Here is an 11,469-nt window from a genome sequence, read left to right as displayed (position 1 = left end):
GGGTTTCCAAGAGAAAGTTGGCTATCTAGGCTGGCTGTATTGGGCACCTCTGCTTTCAGATAGACTTCATCTCAGTAAACAGAAAGCAATCGAAGAAGACACCTCATGTCAACTTTATGATTTTTACATGCACACATACATATGCATGCACACTTATGGACACACATGCACATGTGCATATATATAACAAACACACAAAAATAACTGTAACAGAATATCATGGTCAGAGTTTTACAAAATGGCTTTCCTAACAACAGTAAGAATGATTAGAGAACAAAGGGAGTGATTTTAAAATATATCTATGAATTCATTAATAAGTCTGCCCTTGAGAGATGGAGTCTGATTTTCTTCTCTTTGACAGTGATGCTCTGAGATCCCCATCCCTGTGAAGAGAGCTCAAGATATATTCTAGCTGATAACAGCATCACATACAAGTAGAGAGGAGATGACATCAGCCCAAGTCAGCATTTGACGACAGTTGTTTGAGAGATCTGGGTGAAAACTATCTCACTGAGCCCAGATGTTATGAGTCAAACTGTGTTTTCAAAAAAAATATGTTGAGGTCTGTATTAGTAAATTTTTTATTAGCTGGAGTTATCACAGAGAAAGGAGCTTCAGTTGAGAAAATGCCTCCATGAGATTCAGCTGTAAGGCATTTTCTCAATTAGTGATGAAGGGGAGAAGGCTCATTGTGGGTGGTGCCATCCCTGGGCTGGTTGTCTTGGGTTCTATAAGAAAGCAAGCTGAGCAAGCCAGGGGAAACAAGCCAGTAACATCCCTCCATGGCCTCTGCATCAGCTCCTGCTTCCTGACCTGTTTGAGTTTCAGTCCTGACTTCCTTTGGTGATGAACAGCAATGTGAAAGTGTAAGGTAAATAAACCCTTTCCGCCTCAACTTGCTTCGTGGTCATGATGTTTGTGCAGGAGTAGAAACCCTGACTAAGACAAACACCATGGCCAAGGAAACTTATAGAAAAATAATTTATTTGGAGCTTATGGTTCCAGCAAATTAAAGTCCTTGATGGCAGAGTAGAGAGGTGGCAGGTGGCAGGCAGCTGGAGCAGCCCCTGAGAGGCACAAGCTTACATTTTAAACCACAAGTAGGAGGCAGAGAGAGCTAACTGAAACCAACATGAGTCTTCTGAAACCTCAAAGCCCACCCTCAGTGGCATTCTTCTCCCAGCAAGGTCACACCTTCTAATTCTCTCCAAATGGCCACTAGCTTGGGGCCAAGTATTAAAATGCCTAAGACTCTTGGGAGGCAGAAACAGGTGTATCTCTGTGAGTTCAAGGCCAGCCTGGTCTACATAATGACCTCCATGACAGCCAGAGCTACACAGAGAGACTCTATCTTGAAAAAAATTTACGAGACTTATGAGAAACATTACACTCACCGGGCAGTGGTGGCGCACACCTTTAATCCCAGCACTTGGGAGGCAGAGGCAGGCGGATTTCTGCCAGCCTGGTCTACAGAGTGAGTTCCAGGACAGCCAGGGCTGTACAGAGAAACCCTGTCTCAAAAAACCAGAAAGAGAGAGAGAGAGAGAGAGAGAGAGAGAGAGAGAGAGAGAGAGAGAGAGAGAAACATTACACTCAAACTACCACAAGATCCTAACCTCAAGCCCCATGATGTATCTTGATTTAAAAGAAGTGTCACCAAGGAAAGTGAATGGAATGAGTTCCTTTGGGTGGCCTGTATCATTATAACAAGGAGAAATTTGCAAATGGGAATAGCAGAGACAGAGACACCATGAAGCCAAACAGGCAGAATGCCTTTTGAGTTTGGAGGAGGAGTGTAACGTGTTTTCCAACAAAAAAATGTCAAAGAAAGGGTTGCCCCACAGGTTCTATTGCTGTGAAGAGTCACCATGACCATAGCAACTCTTATAAAGGAAAACATTTAACTGGAGGTGGCTTATGGTTCTGAGGTTTAATCCATTATCATCATGGTGGGAAGCATGGTGGCAGGCAGACATGGTACTGGAGAGGAGCTGAGAGTTTTCTGTCTTGCTGCTCTGAAGAGACACCACAACCATGGTAACTCTTAAAAGGAAAACATTTAACTGCAGCTAGCTTACAGTTCTGAAGTTTAGTCCATTATCATCATGGCGGGAAGCATGGTGGCAGGCAGACATGGTGCTGGAGAAAGAGCTGAGAGTTTGGGTCTACAGGCAGGAGGAAGAAACGGTGAACCATTAGGCCTACTTGAACCCCAAAGCCTATCCCTAGTGACACAATTCCTCCAACAAGTCCACACCTACTCCAACAAGGCCATACCTCCTAATAATGTCACTCTCTATGGATCTATGGGAGCCATTTTTATTCAAACCACCACATGGTGGTGGCCAGGAACATGGCTCTTTTGAAGTCTTCATGTCAGAGCTTCAGTCCTCAGAAATGAGAGACTATCAGTTTCTGTGGTTTCAGGTGCTTCAAGTTGTAGTGTTTAGTTTTATGTATATAACAGAGAGTGGGGAGGGGAGAGAGAGGGAGAGAGAGAGGGTGGGGGAGAGGGAGAGTGTTAAAGTTTGTGTGTGTGTGTGTGTGTGTGTGTGTGTGTGTGTGTGTACTTATGGAAAATCAGAGCTTTATATTCTAAGGCACATCTGGCTATGTAGCATTCCCAGCACAAGGACCCAACCCTGCTCCATAAACTGGATCAGTAAAGGAGAGTCTTACCCCTCAGCCCTGAATGTGGGAATCTACAATAGATCTTCTTGCTAGTGAATGCTGGGCATGTAAAAGGCTTGTGACTTACGTCCTGATCTTATTGGACTTTGGACTAAGAGAAATGACACTCAAGGCATGTAGACCTAAGAAATCACTGGCTAGGATCATCATGCATACTTGAAGTTAATGTAGGTGACTGGCTCTTGGCCAATTAACTAGGTCTGGTGCTGTAGCAAACAAAAGGGATAGAGGTCTTGAAAAGACACAAGAGAGGAATGTAAATGGTTTGCGACCATAGGGTACACTTTGTTGGTTTCAAAATGTACCTGCAAGTGTCTGTCAAAAGATAGATTCTATTTCCCACAACTGAAGAGCACTGTCGTCAGAGACTCGCTGCAGAAGCAGCTTTGGAGTTTCTCTGATGGTGGTAGTGGTAGTGGTTGTGTGTGTGTGTGTGTGTGTGAGAGAGAGAGAGAGAGAGAGAGAGAGAGAGAGAGAGAGAGAGAAGAGAGAAGAGAGAGAGGGAGAGAAAGGGAGGGAGGGACAGAGGGAGGGATGGAGGGGGAGGGGGGAGAGGAAGAGGGAGAGGTAAAGGGAGAGTGTTAAAGTTTCTATGTCACTCAGGATAGTCTCCTACCTCCACATCCAGAGTGCTGGGATTACAGATGTGTGTCATGTCACCAGGCCCAGCTAGTAATGTGATTTCTGAAGCTAGGTCATAAAAGATGACACAACCTCATGGGTTTCTTGCAACATTTTCTGTTGATCCCTGCATGCCTTTTGGTGAATCGGTCCAGGCTACATGTTAACTGTAGTCCCCGTGACAAAACAAGATCTTGAATGGACTCTAATCCCAGCCACCGTCTAGCTGCAAGGTTTTGTGAAGCCACCATTTTGCTGAGTACAGCTCACTCCCAGAACCCTGGAAGAGAAGTGACCATTGTTATTTTAAGCCCTAATTTGGGATGTGCTGGGAAGCTGTGATGACTGGTGAAGAGGTAGCAGTAGTGTAGATATTAGAACATATACTATGACCTCCCTTTGAATACCAGATAATTAAGACAAAGACCCTGTGGTGCTGGAGAGATGGCTCAGTGGTTAGGAACATTGGTCCTTTCCAGAGACCTGAGTTCAATTCCTAGCACACATGTAACAACTCAAAACTATCTGTAACTCCAGTCCCAGAGGAGTCTGATGCCCTCTTCTGACCTCCTCAGGTACTGCATATAAGCAGTGCAGAGACCTACAAGCACACAAAACACCTATATACATAAAACAAAAGAAAAGATTAAACTTTAGTCAGTTGTGGTAGTGTACACCTTCCATCCCAGTACTTGAGAGGCAGTAGCAAGTGGATTTCTATGAGTTCCAGGCCAGCTTGGTTTATGTAGCGAGTTCCAGACCAGCCAGGACTATAGAGAGAGACCATGCCTCAAAGAAAGAAAGAGAGAGAGGGAAAGGAGAGGGAGAGGGGGGGAAAAGAAAAAAGGAAGGGAGGGAGGAAGAGACACAGGGAGGAAGGGATGGAGGGAAGGATAAGCCACCTTAAGAAACTGGAGTTGAATTTTATTCTGGGAGAGGAAGCAAGTCAGGTGCCTGGTGATAGCTGGTGAGGGAGCTTGTTTCCTGGAAAGAGGTCATCAAGTTTTGACAATCAGTCAGACAAATTTGCAATAGAAACTGGAGCAGAACCAATGATGATGGGGGTAAGACCACACTGACCAGTACTACCAAGCTATGCCTACTTCTGATCCTCCCTCTAAACTTCAACCTCGAGTTGTGATGTCAAAGATGCACTTAGAGGGTCCTAGACCTCTTTATTCCTCTCTCCAGTGTGGCCACACTGAACCAACCTCTTCCCATTGTTATTATTACTTATCTGTTTGATTGACGTACTGAAGACACATAGCAAAGCCTGACCTGTGGGAGGTGCTGGGGAGCAGGTTCTGACTATAAAATCTCCCATGACAAGATGAGTTATAATATTCATACCAAGTCTTTATTGGACAGCTATATGCCGCATAAGGTAAGTGCTTTACCCTCCTGTCATCTCCACAATAGCCTCATGGGGTGTATATATTGATAGGACACTCCTACTTGACAGGTGGACAAACTGAGACCAGATGAGATGAAGGCTGAGGCTTCTGTAATCACTGGAAATGCACACATACCCAGAGGGAGGCTGCTCTACAGATCACTGCAACACAATCCCTGAGACAAGGGAGGAGGGGGCAAGGTATGCTCAGAACTGATGGGGGTTCTGGGGGCCTCCTGGCCTTGCTTGTGGAGCATGAACCAGGGGAAGGAACCGCCAACAGCTTCTAGGTCAGGTCTGTACCACCAAGCAGGTGCAGCTTCTTCGAGACAACACAAACAGAACAAAGCACTTATTTCTACAGAAATGAATGGCCTGGTCCAGTTGGAAAGCTGTGTTTAAGAACCAAGGGAAGCACAGACGGAGGAAACAGGACGTGTGGAGGTTGGTACAGACAGCCAGTGTCCTACTTCACTGGAGCTGCTCAGAGTCACTCCCCTGAGATCCTCTCCAGCTGCACAATGGATCCCATGACTCCCAGGTCTAAAGCTCCTGCCCCCACCTCAAACCCCCTGCATGGATATCCGGACAGAGTTCAAACACTTCCACAAGAGCAGGCTTTTCTTTATCTTCATCTGACTTCTCTCCCTTGCTTCCCTCCTAGCACCACCTGCCCGACAGACAATGCTCTCGTGTCCTAAGGTCCTACTACCCTCACCTGCTGACCTTTGTTCCCTCTTCTAGGAAAGCACCACCTTGTCTCCTTTGACTCGCCTCATGACATCTGAGGCCCCACTGCTGTTCTTGCTGTTTCTTCCTTCCCCTGTCCCTCCTCCCGCATCTGGGGTCCTCTCTCCTCTCTGTGCTTCCTCTCACAATAAACATAAGTGTGTCTACCAGCCTCACAGGTACCCAGCCTACAGGTGCTTTCAGTACACCCCCCATGCCTGTACTGAGGCCCATGGGGGAGCATGAGCTGTTACATGTAATATCTCCTTGAACTTTTAAAGTTCTAGTAATCTGCCATGCATAGTGGCACATGCACTCCTAGCACTCGGGAGGCTGAAGCTGGTCTATGGTCTATGGTCTATGGGTTTAAGACCAGCCTGATCTACATAGCAATGTCAGGTCAGCCAAGGCTACATAGGGAGACCCTGTCTCAAAAAAAATTATAACAATTTGACTATACATTTGCTTTAGCATTTATTAGAAAAATAGGAGTACACACCAATCAATCCTTGACTTCACAAAGATTGTTGCTCAGGGTGATGTTAAGGTAGGGTTAGGAGATGGAGCTAATGATTTCTTTGTTATTCTTTCTCTGTTCATTCTCTCTCTCTCTCTCTCTCTCTCTCTCTCTCTCTCTCTCTCTCTCCCTGGTCTTAGCTGTCCTGGTACTCATTCTGTCAACCAGTTCAAGGTTAGCCTTGAACTCCGAGATCTGTCTGTCTCTGCTTCTGCTTCCCAAGTGCTGGAATCAAAGGCATGCATCCCCACCACCCAGCTTCTTTGTTTGTTTGTTTGTTTTTGTGGTATTGGGAATTGAACCTGGAACCCTATGCATGCTAGGACCCATGTGGAAGTTGTTCATGACCTCCACATATGTACTGTGGCAACACACACACACTAAAATGAAATGTAATGAAATATTTCTTTTGAGTTATACAAAAAAAAAAACCAGTATGTATGGAGGGAAATGAGGCATTGTCCCTGAACAAGAATAGACTCTGGGGCAGAGCCCAGGTTCCCAATTGAGGCCTTCCATCTCTTATCTTATTTTCTTACTAATGAAAAATAACATAAGTTCATTATGGGAGAAAAGTGGAAAATGGCAGAAGAAAAATACAAAGGGGCAACAAACAATGGCTTGTAACTTCATGACCACATAATAACCATAGATTTTTTTATGTCATAGCAAAAAGGAATAGTGCAGGGAAAGCAGTCAGGGGGAGGCGAAGGGGGTAAAAGGAAGGGAAATAGAAGGAGAGGAGAAAGAAGAGGAAGGAAAACCAAGGAAAGATAGGAAGGGAGGGGAAGAGGAGGGGAGGGCGTGGCAGGCTTCGACTGAGGAGTCATCCTAGAGTTTTACCTTTGCCCAGATTCTTAAAGGCCAAACTAAGGACCACCTAGTCAGAATGACTAGGAACAATTTCTACAGAAGTTGATCTCCAACTCTCCTGGGTCCTGCATTTCATCGGGTTCTGCAAAATTAAGATCCCTCCGTAGGAACAGTGTCTGGCTGAAGTTGTTTGGGGGGACAGGAGGGCAGGGGGAAGCAAAGTTTGTAGGAAGAGAAAAATCATTTTACTGCTCATGTCCAGGTGCAGCAGGGTATCTGTGACTTTTAATTATTGAATGTCTTAGTGTGTGTGTAGGAGTGTCATGGGTTCGTGTGAATGTGGGCACGTGGGTGCCATGACATGCTTGTGAGAGACAAATGGCTTTCAGGAGCTGGTTCTTATTGTGAGTTCTGAGACATGACCTCAGGTGTCAGGGCTATGGAGCAAGCACTTCTATCTGCTGGGTCATCTCCCCAGCCCACACCTGCAATTTTGAAGGAAGTTCAACCAGTCTGTGTAGTAAAGGGTGTGCATATCTCACTTGTCCTGTATGTTAGCTCATGTTCCTTATGGACATCTGCAATGCAGGGACTTCGAGAGCCCTGTGCCTGACTGGAGGTTGATGTCCACAGGCTTTAGCACCACGTCGGGAAGCCACGGAGAAAGTCAGACCAGGGGGATTCAGATTTAAACTTTCCATGTGATAATGTCATCAGCTCTATTGCATTTTCAAGTTTGGGGGAAATCATGTGGCTTTAAATAGCCCCGGTGTGATGATTTGAGGGCTGACAGAAAGGAGAGAGTGGGACCAAGCTGCAATTCAACGACCAGGGACAGGAGACAGGACACCTGCAGTGTGAGGGAGAAGAGATCCTCAACTGTGGGGAAGGAACTGGAACCCCGTGGATTTAGAGACAGGGTGAATCCCAAAGGGAACATCCAGGGACTGGAGTAACACTTAGGTGTTCATGTATGCATGCACAGGCATGCGCGAACACGCACACACACACACAGCTGTCCACATCTGTGCACACACACACAGCCACAGGCTTGCTCATTTCCCTCCTTCACACTATGAATGTGCATGTTCCTACAATGGTGGAAATGTGGAGACGCAGGCTTGGGATGTGACTCCACTTGTACAGTGCTTGCCTAGCCTTCATGCCCTGGATCTGATCCCCTAGATACACTGGGTATGGCAGTGTGTGCCTGCCATCCCAGCATCCAAAAAATAGAGCAGGAAGATCAGGGTGATCCTCGGCTACACATCATGTTTGAAGATAGCCTTGGATGCATAAGACCCTGCCTCAAAAAGAAAAGGCAAATCTGGAAATTAAAAAAAAAAAAAAAAAAAAAAAGGGTGACCTGAATTTTTTTTTATTTCGATAAGACTATAAGTGTATTACAACATCTGGCTAAAGATTTGCCCTTGTCTGTCTGGAAGGACTAGAGCCCCAGAAGCCTGAATGCATGCTAGCTGGAACGAAGGACTTTAGCCAGTCGGAAAAACTTGATCACACAGCATGCTTGCCCTCTGGCGACTTTTACAGCCAGCTGGTTATCATCAAGTTTCCGCTGGACTCAGTGGAGGAATTTGAACTTCAGAGTATGGAAGGGAGGAGTAGATTCAGCCCCAGATTGCTGAGAGGATAAGATGAGGCACACTGAGAGCTTATGGGAGCAGACAAGACTTCAGGAGTCAGGCGGGCAGCTGTGACATGGTTCCAGAAGGGGGGCTTTGCAGGAAGACTGAGATAAGGCAAACGAAGCAAGTCATTGGTCAGTGTTGTGGCTACGCCATTCAGTCTGTGCACTAGAAACCCATGGTGTGTTGGCTATCTCTGATTGGTAGAAAAGAGTTGTTTTTCTTCATGTAGGCATTTAAATCTATCTACTTATTTACTTATTCATTTATTCATTATTATTAGTGTGTGTGCATGCACATATGTGATGTGTAGGGAGGAGGGTTGAATGTGCTGTGGTGCTTATACTGACATCAGAGGACAACTTTAGTGGAGTGGATTTTCTCCTTGTACCTTTCCCATATGTGGGTTTCCAGGCATCAACACAGATCTTCAGCCCGAGCCTCCATCAGCTGAGCCATCTCAGTATAGGCATTTATACCTAGATTGAATAGCAATATAGGCATTTATAAGAAACAGCTTGGGAGCTCAGGTCACAGAGAATGTACTCAGAGTGTGTGCAGCTGCAGACTTGGACCTCAATAAACAAACAAACGCACTGAGGTTAATTTTTGCATAAGTTTATACAAATAAGACAAGGCTTGGGTCACGGATGAAATCTAACTAGTGTTATATGCTCAGGGATTCTTCAGACCTGGTTTCTATTTCATTGACACTAACAACTGCCACTTTTTGGTCATCCTCTCAAGACACTGATAATGTAATTAAATATAGCATTTCTCCCAGTCACCACATCGGGCACACTCCCAGGAGCAGAGCCATATAGATTTTTATCATCACTAGTGTTGGAGGTATCTCAACAGGTGCATTTGAACGAAGGTCACATAGCCATCATTATCTGAAATATCATTGTAGGCTGGATTGAGAGTGCACTTAAAGTCTCCAAAGTGTCTAATTCATATGGCAATTAGTCAATGTATAACACTGGCACATATTTAAAACCTTAAAAATATGGAACTTTGTAGGGAGGTAAATACAATGACAATAAGGAAAATAATGACTCCAAATTGCCACATCTCAGACAAGACCTTAAAAACCTCCCTTAAGCTAAAAGTCCCAAGAAAATGTCTTGTTCAGTTATGTCTTGCTACGAGGCTGTCAGGTTTTTATTGTGACAGACAGGGATAGGTACGATCTCTATTAGCTCTGTCAGGGTCTCCTAGGATTAAAGGCATCTTGATCTTATCCCTAATAAAAATATTTTGGAGAGAGAATACCTATGTTTTTATAAGGTTGAGTAGTTTCATCCATCCTAGCTGCATATAACACAGAGGAAAGTTTCCTTGTTGAATGGTGTAAAATTAATTTTAGAATGCTCTAGGAACACTAGAAAAGCCACATTTCATATTTAAAGGAAACAAGACTCCAACACATTGGTAGGCTAAGCTTGTGGTTTTATCATTCATGCTTCCTGTATCAGAAATGTACCGTGGAGTCAGGTATGCAACGAAATGTCCTGGTAGCTATATTTTAAGAGGAAAACGAGCAGTGTGGTGGCATACTACTGTAATTCCAGTATTCCTTTGCTATAAGTTTCAGACAAGTCTGGGCTACTACACAGAGAGAGTTCCAGGTAAGTCTGAGTGAGACCTTGTCTGAAAAACAAAAAGGCTGGGTGGTGGTGGAGGCAAGCACACACGCGTGCGTGCACATACACATACAGACACACACCTGATCCAGCACTCAGGAGGCAAAAGCAGGTAGATTTCTGAGTTTGAGGATAGCCTGGTCTACAGAGCGAGTTCCAGGACAGCTAGGACTACACAGAGAAATCCTGTCTCAAAAAATCAAACAAACAAGTATGAGACTGGAGAGATGCCTCAGCAGTTAAAAACACTTGTTTCTTTCCCAAAGGATCTGAGTTCAGTTCTGAGCACCCATACCTAGCTTGAGGGGATCCAACATCCTCTCAATAAGTAGGTGAATTAATATTAATAGGTTGTATTTAACTCAAACTATACAGGATATTGTAATTTCAACAGGTACTCAGTATAAAATGCCAGTAAGACTTTTATATTCCTGTTTTTAAAATCTTCTAAACGCAGGGTGTATTTTACACTTCAGTTCAGGCACTTCTTATAGGTCCTTACATATAAAAGTTATTTTTCATCCCATTGGGCTATCTTCAGCCAAAATGTATGCACAGTGTTTTACACTGCCAGCAGCTCCAGACCAGCTGAAGTGACTGTTGGGGCCAAGTCTCACTGTATAGTGACGCTGAACTTAGGTCTGTTGGAGGCCTGAACTCTGCACCTAGTTCCCTGATAGTGTCAGGTTTTTTTTGAAACTGGACTTGTCCTCATGTGATTATTAAGAGTCATTGTCCTGGGATCCCCAGTGAAGACTTATTCTAGGGCCACCTCTTGCCCACTGCAGCAAAATCCAAGAGGCTCCAGTCTTCTGTACAACGGGATGGTACACTGCCATTTTGCTCAGTGCTACACACATCTTCCAGTACACTTTGAATTATTTTGTCTATATATTGCTTATAATGCCCAATGCAATGTAAATGCTACCAGGAAATGTGCAGAACTGTCTCCATGCTCAATCTGTATGCATTTGAGACCTGACAACTACTAGTGTAAACCAATGAAATGGTGTTTATAGCATATAGTTTGGGGTTGCTTGTCACACAGCAAGAGGACTGAACCTCCCTGCCCACCTTCCTCTGGTTCCTGGGGCTCCTTTGGTTAAATTCCCTCAGAATGAGCCTCCTGTCAACTATGGGGAAGATTGACAGACAGCTCTCTGTATTATTCACTTGTTTTAGCATAAGGTCAGTGGTGTGCTATAGTAGTAAAATAAATTACCCTTCCCCAGTTCTGGCCAAGGTGGGGTCTGTGAGTCCAGCATCTTTTGAGCTGCCAGGAGGTAAAGCATGCCTTCTTATTTGGTCCAGGTTATACATAGAAACCGCCGAAGGGATTCCAGGGGAATTCCAGGGATTCTTGCTGAAGTTGGAAGTCTGTAGATTTTGTCAGTGTCCAAGTCAAATAATTAA

Source organism: Arvicanthis niloticus, chromosome 7 (assembly GCF_011762505.2).
Source record: "Arvicanthis niloticus isolate mArvNil1 chromosome 7, mArvNil1.pat.X, whole genome shotgun sequence".
In the NCBI taxonomy this organism is placed as follows: domain Eukaryota; kingdom Metazoa; phylum Chordata; class Mammalia; order Rodentia; family Muridae; genus Arvicanthis; species Arvicanthis niloticus.
This window is presented reverse-complemented; position numbering follows the sequence as displayed.